This window comes from Herpailurus yagouaroundi, unplaced genomic scaffold (genome assembly GCF_014898765.1).
Source record: "Herpailurus yagouaroundi ecotype Mexico unplaced genomic scaffold, PumYag 199, whole genome shotgun sequence".
Taxonomy (NCBI): Eukaryota; Metazoa; Chordata; class Mammalia; order Carnivora; family Felidae; genus Herpailurus; species Herpailurus yagouaroundi.
In genome coordinates, this window is record NW_024412430.1 from 14,664,146 (window position 1) to 14,670,135 (window position 5,990).

General features: G+C 47.4%; 1 long non-coding RNA gene across 1 annotated transcript; it reads right to left on the reverse strand.

Moving 5' to 3' along the window:
* Window positions 1-667: 667 nt before the first annotated feature.
* On the reverse strand, window positions 668-5,634 carry LOC121013686 (uncharacterized). The gene is made up of 2 exons (XR_005782859.1): window positions 5,037-5,634; window positions 668-4,176 (listed from the first exon to the last, which is right to left on the reverse strand). It is a non-coding gene; the product is annotated as an uncharacterized LOC121013686 (long non-coding RNA).
* Between the last annotated feature and the right edge of the window lie 356 nt (window positions 5,635-5,990).

The following is a 5,990-nucleotide window of genomic DNA, read 5'->3' on the forward strand; positions in this document are numbered from 1 at the left end:
AAAATTAAAATAATTGTAGTATTCAAGGTGGTGGATCTCAGTCTTGGCCACACATCAGAATCACCTGTGGAGTCAAAAAAGCAAAACAAAACAAACCAGTAATGCTGATTTAATTAGTCCGAAGTAGGACCTAGGCATTGAGGGTTTTGAAAATTCCCCAGATCGGGCTACCATGTAGCTAAATTAAGAGCCACTCGTTTAAAGAATGGATTTCTAGTTGTTGATTTGATTTCCTAGTTATCTGAGGATTAAACCCTTTAATCTTCTGGTCCTTCCTTTTGCATCACCAGAATTAAAGAATTAAATGTATAATACATTTGTTTCTGGAAGTAGAATGTCTTGGGCATAACTGTATCCTCCTTGCTGCTTGAGGTCGCCATTAGTTATTTAATATTACTATATGTTGAAAATGGCTTAAATTTGAAATATCTGTTAAATGTATTCTGAAAGATGTTTGCTTTTTTTTTTCAATTCCTCATGATTTTGTGCAATTTTTCTCTTTTTCATAAAAATAAAGTGTTAGGTGTTAGCTCCCACACATCTCCCCTTTCCTAAAATCAGTTCTTTAGAGTTCTAATTAATGGATTTTTAACTAATTGGTGTTGTTTCTCTGCTTCCCAAATGTGTAAGCAGGGATAAAGGGCATGTTATTGATATAAAGCATAAGTGAGATTTTGGCAAAGATCGAGTTTTATTTTCAGGGCCTATTAGAATCACAAATCCATGGAAACGGAACAGTTGCCAACACATTTTCCTTTAGTAAAAAAGAACTGCTTCTGAGTAGGGTGGATTATGTTTTTCAATACCACAGATTTGCTTAAAAGTACACTAATATAGTCCAAACATTAATCGTGCACTCCTAATGTCCTGGTTGCTATCTTAGAAGCACAAAACCGATTTTGTCCTAATTTGCTTTCTTTGGTTACACGCTTAAGGGCAGCACGAAAATGACATGAGCAAAATAAAAGTTTATCTGACCGTAGTATAAAGTATCGCTTTGAATGAAAGATCCTGTCAGCAGGTGATGGAGACATGAAAACCAAGACTAATTAATATCACATAAAGCCCACGAGTTACCATTTATATGTAGAACACTTACAATGCACTATGGTTTTATAAACCAAAACTCCTCAAGCGATGGGTACCAGTTTCAGGTTTTAGCTAGAATGAGAACACTTCACACGTTTTTAAGTTTTTGTTTAACTTTTGTTTAAATTTTCTTTACAGGCTCGATAAGAGGTGTTCCCTTTGGAAAGCAGTGACCGGTTTTAACCTCCAATTTCCTGGATTTGTGAGCAAAAAAGACTTGATAACCAAGCATATTAGTAATTCTACATTTTCCCATTATTCTCATTTAACTTTTAAAAACGATGGGAAGTACACGTCAGGCGTTACCGTGATGCCCTCCTTCTAGCCACCCCGATTTCCTCCTCCCTTGAAAAGAAAGGAAAAAAAAAAAAAATGAACCAACTAGCCTCAACCCATTGCGTCTGCTTGAGATCTCCAGGAAGCAGATGCCAAGATACAATTAGGAGGCCAAGAAACGTATTGGCAGACAAGCCGATGAGGGGCGAGAAGAGAGAGAAGACCGAGCAATGAGTGGGAGGAGGCTGAGACCATGGTGCTGACCTGATACCTGGGAAGGGAGACACGGAAGGGAGAGGATGTGGTGGACGACGTTCGGACTGTAGTGGAGCTCTGAGGAAGTCCAGGCCAACACAGGGCTCCCGAGCCAAGCCTGCCCATTAAAGGAGACCGAGATGTGTAGGCATGGCCCAGCTCCAGTACCCTCTCTGTGCTCATTGTTTGGGCAACCCAGGGACAGAATGGCCTCAACATGAATGCTGTGCTGGAGCCTGACGTTGCGGCCTCTGGAGGCCGTCAGCTAGCCCCTCCACCTGATGATCAGAAGTAATAGCCCCCGCCGGGATGGTGACTCCTTTTCTCACCATTGGTCCTGGACACAAGGAATCCATTCTATCCAGCTCAACGGAACTCTTGCTCTGTCCCCTGGCAAGAACGCATTCTCTCTGGGGACAAGGACCACTAACCCTACAGAGCCCAAAGTCTTGGGGGGCAGGAAGCACAAATTGCCCCAAGTTTCATTGAGAAGGAGAAGTGGGGCCGTGCTTGCTTCTACCCCTTAGTTCCTAGACCCCTGCATTCTTCTTACAGCATCATATAGGGCTCTTGGGTTTGGACTTATTCTACACTCTGGAGGAGAGCTCCCCATGTTTGTAGATGATGGCCTCTTAGGGGGTGCTCCAGCTGCCCTGTCAGCAGGCCATTGCAATACTCTATCAGGCTGACTGCCTCTGGGTGGTACAGCGTGGAATATGACCTGTGGATCACGTGACCTTTTTTGACTGAAATTATATCCCCCCGCTCACATACTGTTATGTAGGGTTCTGTGCCTATGGATCAAGCACTTCATAAGCTTTTAGACGGTGATGCCGACAGAGGCTCCGTGGGCAGGAAAGGCCAGCCCATACTTGGAATAGGACTCCGTTCCTAGGGAGAGAAACTGCTGGTCATTCCGGATTGAAAGGAGCCCAGTGTCATCAACTGTGGGTGGATGGTAGCTGTTGGTCTCTTTGGGCAATAAAGCCATGTCAGGGGCTCAGCACTGGTTCTGTGGCTGGCAGTTTCGACATTCAGAGGAAGTAATTAGGTTGGCGTTGGTAAGTGGAAGTTATGCCGTTGGGCCCATGTGTAGCCTCTGTCTCTGACATTATGACCACGCCATTCATGTACCCATCATGTTCTAGAGTACCCAGGGCTGAGAACTGCTGTCAACTGGTTGAGTCATCTTGTCAACCTAGTCGTCCAGTGTTCAGGGCGGATGCCTTTGGACTGGTATTAACGTGAAGTGTTGACATCTTGTGTCCATTCCCATAGGTCTCATCCACACGCCTTTACCCTGTGGATGGTTTTTATTTCCCATCATCCTTTTCCCTCCAGGCTCTGACCAGCTGGTTGGGCCACTGCCCAATGATTAGGAATCTCTATATGTTCTCATCTTGGGCCACTTTCCCTCTCCATAAAGCGGATGACAAGCAGCACTGCCTGCCCTCTAAAACGATTTTCCCTCCCCACTGTCTTTCGGCCCGGATGAGAATGTAATGCTGTTGTCGGGTTTCAGTTTCTCCCCCACAGACTGAGCCCAGTCATCTGTCATCCACGCTTGGGCTTTCTCCTGCTCCTTCGGCTGTCTGTATGACACCTTATTATCAGATCATGGATGAGAGCTTGGGGAAGGGAGCCGGTACCATCATGTGGGTGATTTGGAGGTCTGTGCTCCCTGACCATGCAGCTAACTTGTGTCCTCTGGTCTTACTCGGGCCCAGTTCCTGATGCACCATTTCTGTCCTACATGGCCGGGCCCATCTGGCTTTGTGAATTGACAGGCAAGACAGAACTCGGCTCTTAATGAATAGATCTGGACGGATGGTCAATGCTATGCTATAGTCAAGTATTCTATCTTTGTTAGGGCTCAGGAACATGCCAGGAGCTCTTTTTTGAGATGTGTGTAATTCTCCATTACACATGGCATGATCCTGGGCCAGAACACCAAGGTCCTGTGGTGGGATCTTCCTAATCGGGTTACTATGAATTCTACGCTGCATTTTTTTCTCACCACTGACACCTCCACACCACAGGGTCTGCCAGATGTTCTGGTCTAAGTGGGAAATCTGCCTTCACTACAGCCTGGACCTGCTGTGCAGTTCTTTCCCGATCAAGGCCCCACCTAGGGCTGGCATCCTTCCATGTCCTCCGGGGTACGCACTGGGACAGGATCCCTACATGTGCAAGAGGTGGCATTGTACTTTTCATTTCACAGTAGGGAACGCAGGATGTAGCAAAATGCCTTTACTGGGGAGGGGACTGCCTGACATATCCCTGGCCTTAAAAATGTGTACCTCCTTCTTTTCAGCCCTACCTTTTAGGATGCCCGAAAGCTTTACTGAAGTGGTCTGTCCCTGAATCTTTACAGAGTTTGTCTTCCAGCTTCCGGCACACGTGTTTCTTACCAAGGTCTCCAGCCCACTAGCCGTGTCTTCATCTGATCGATGTGACGGATCAATGTGAAGTTCTTCAGGTTGTCCAGATGGTCCAGATCTCTCCGGACTATATTAAGACAGGAGGTGGGCGAGCTAACATGGCCCTGGTACAGAACTGTAAATGAATATTGTTCATTCCAACGAATGCGAACTGCTTCTGATCCTATTTTCCATCTATTTTTTTCCATCCTATTTTACCATCTGCCACGGCAACTCAGGCGTCTCACCTTTGCTCTCCGGGCTTTAGAAAGCCACTTAGCAGTGTGTTCGCCCCCTTCCCCGGGGTCCTCGCTGGGGTGTTAAATCCCATGTCCCAAGAAAGTGACTCCAAGTCAACGTTTCCCTGCCTGTTCACTTTCACCTTCTAACCCCTTGGTCAAACACCCTCACAATCCCCCCCCCCCCCCCCCCCCCCCCCAGCTCCTCCTTTGCCCCTGACGGTATATGCTGACCAATCCTCGCAGGTCTTCGGGGGCATACTCTCTTTTCTCTGTAATCAGGCCCAGCCTGTCCCCAGCTCGGTTATGCTGGGAGGTAACTGCAGTTATTGGCCTGCCAGCCAGGAGGGGCAGCTGAGGGGGGAGCGGGTGTTGCCTTGCAGGGAGAGGCATCTGCAGTATCTTCCTGCACAAGGGAAGTCTAGCTCTTAATTAGAAAGGCGTGGGTCACCTCTGCAAGCTCTGCATGGTACCACCTTTGTAAGTTACCATGGAGGCCTCTGGCTCTCCCGGTGGTCCTTATTCACCTGCTTCCAGTTTCTCATTATCACTCGGCAGGGAACCCTCCAACTTCACTCTCCTTAAATACACCGGACCCCCTTTAACTTTCAAAATGCCTGGGCCACTGTACTGGCAATTCCCCTCCACCAGATGTCCCCCGGTCACCCGCGGTGATTTTATTTTTATTTTTATTTTTATTTTTTTGTAACCGAGCAACCAACCGTCTGATGCCAAGGACTAGCCGTGCTTCACATACCACTTGGATTGTGATCCTCCTCGCCAGCCATGGTGAATAAGCCAGTCTCAAAACCCCATCTGATTGCCAGCTTTCTGGAATCACTGCTGGTACCTTTTGTGTTATTTCAAGCTTTCTGGGAAGTGCAAAGCAAAGACAGAGTTAGAAATGTAAGAGATGTACGCAGGGAGTATAAAGGAAAGTGGAAACACGGTTAAGTGGGAGCGCCTCTAACCGCAACGCAGGAAGGCAGGATTGATGGGAAGAGACCCAGAGAAAGGTCCAGAAGGTTTTCGGCCAGGCTGGAGTGTCTCCTCGGAAGAGACCCAGTTGGGACAGGAATGTGGATGGTGCACCTTGGCCATTGCTCTGTGCCTGGCTTGCAGCTACCCTGGGAGACTGTGGCCTTGGCTTGAATACCATGGTGGACCCAGAAGGGGTGAGGGCTGGAGGCTCTCAGCCCACCATACCTCTCACCTCTTGCAGCAGGTTCTGACTCGTGGGGGGATGGGAGCGTGTGCTCTTGGCCTGCCGCAGTCACATGACTAGTTCCGTGGCAAGACCAGGATGAAAACCAGAATCATCACTAGGGTTTTAGAAGACTTGGGGTGCCTGGCTGGCTCAGTCGGTTGAGCGTCCGACTTCAGCTCAGGTCACAATCTCGCGGTCCGTGAGTTCGAGCCCCGCGTCGGGCTCTGGGCTGATGGCTCACAGCCTGGAGCCTACTTCCAATTCTGTGGCTCCCTCTCTCTCTGCCCCTCCCCCGTTCATGCTCTGTCTCTCTCTGTCTCAAAAATAAATAAATGTTAAAAAAAATTTTTTTTAAAAAGAAGACTAATCCTCTGCCCTTCTTATATTTGGGGGGGCAAGATTTAATTTCTGTTATATATTCTTCAACATATGATCTAGCATTGAACAACTCAAAGCAATAGGCCCTCAAAAAAGTCACCATCGACAATAAATTATACAAACTAT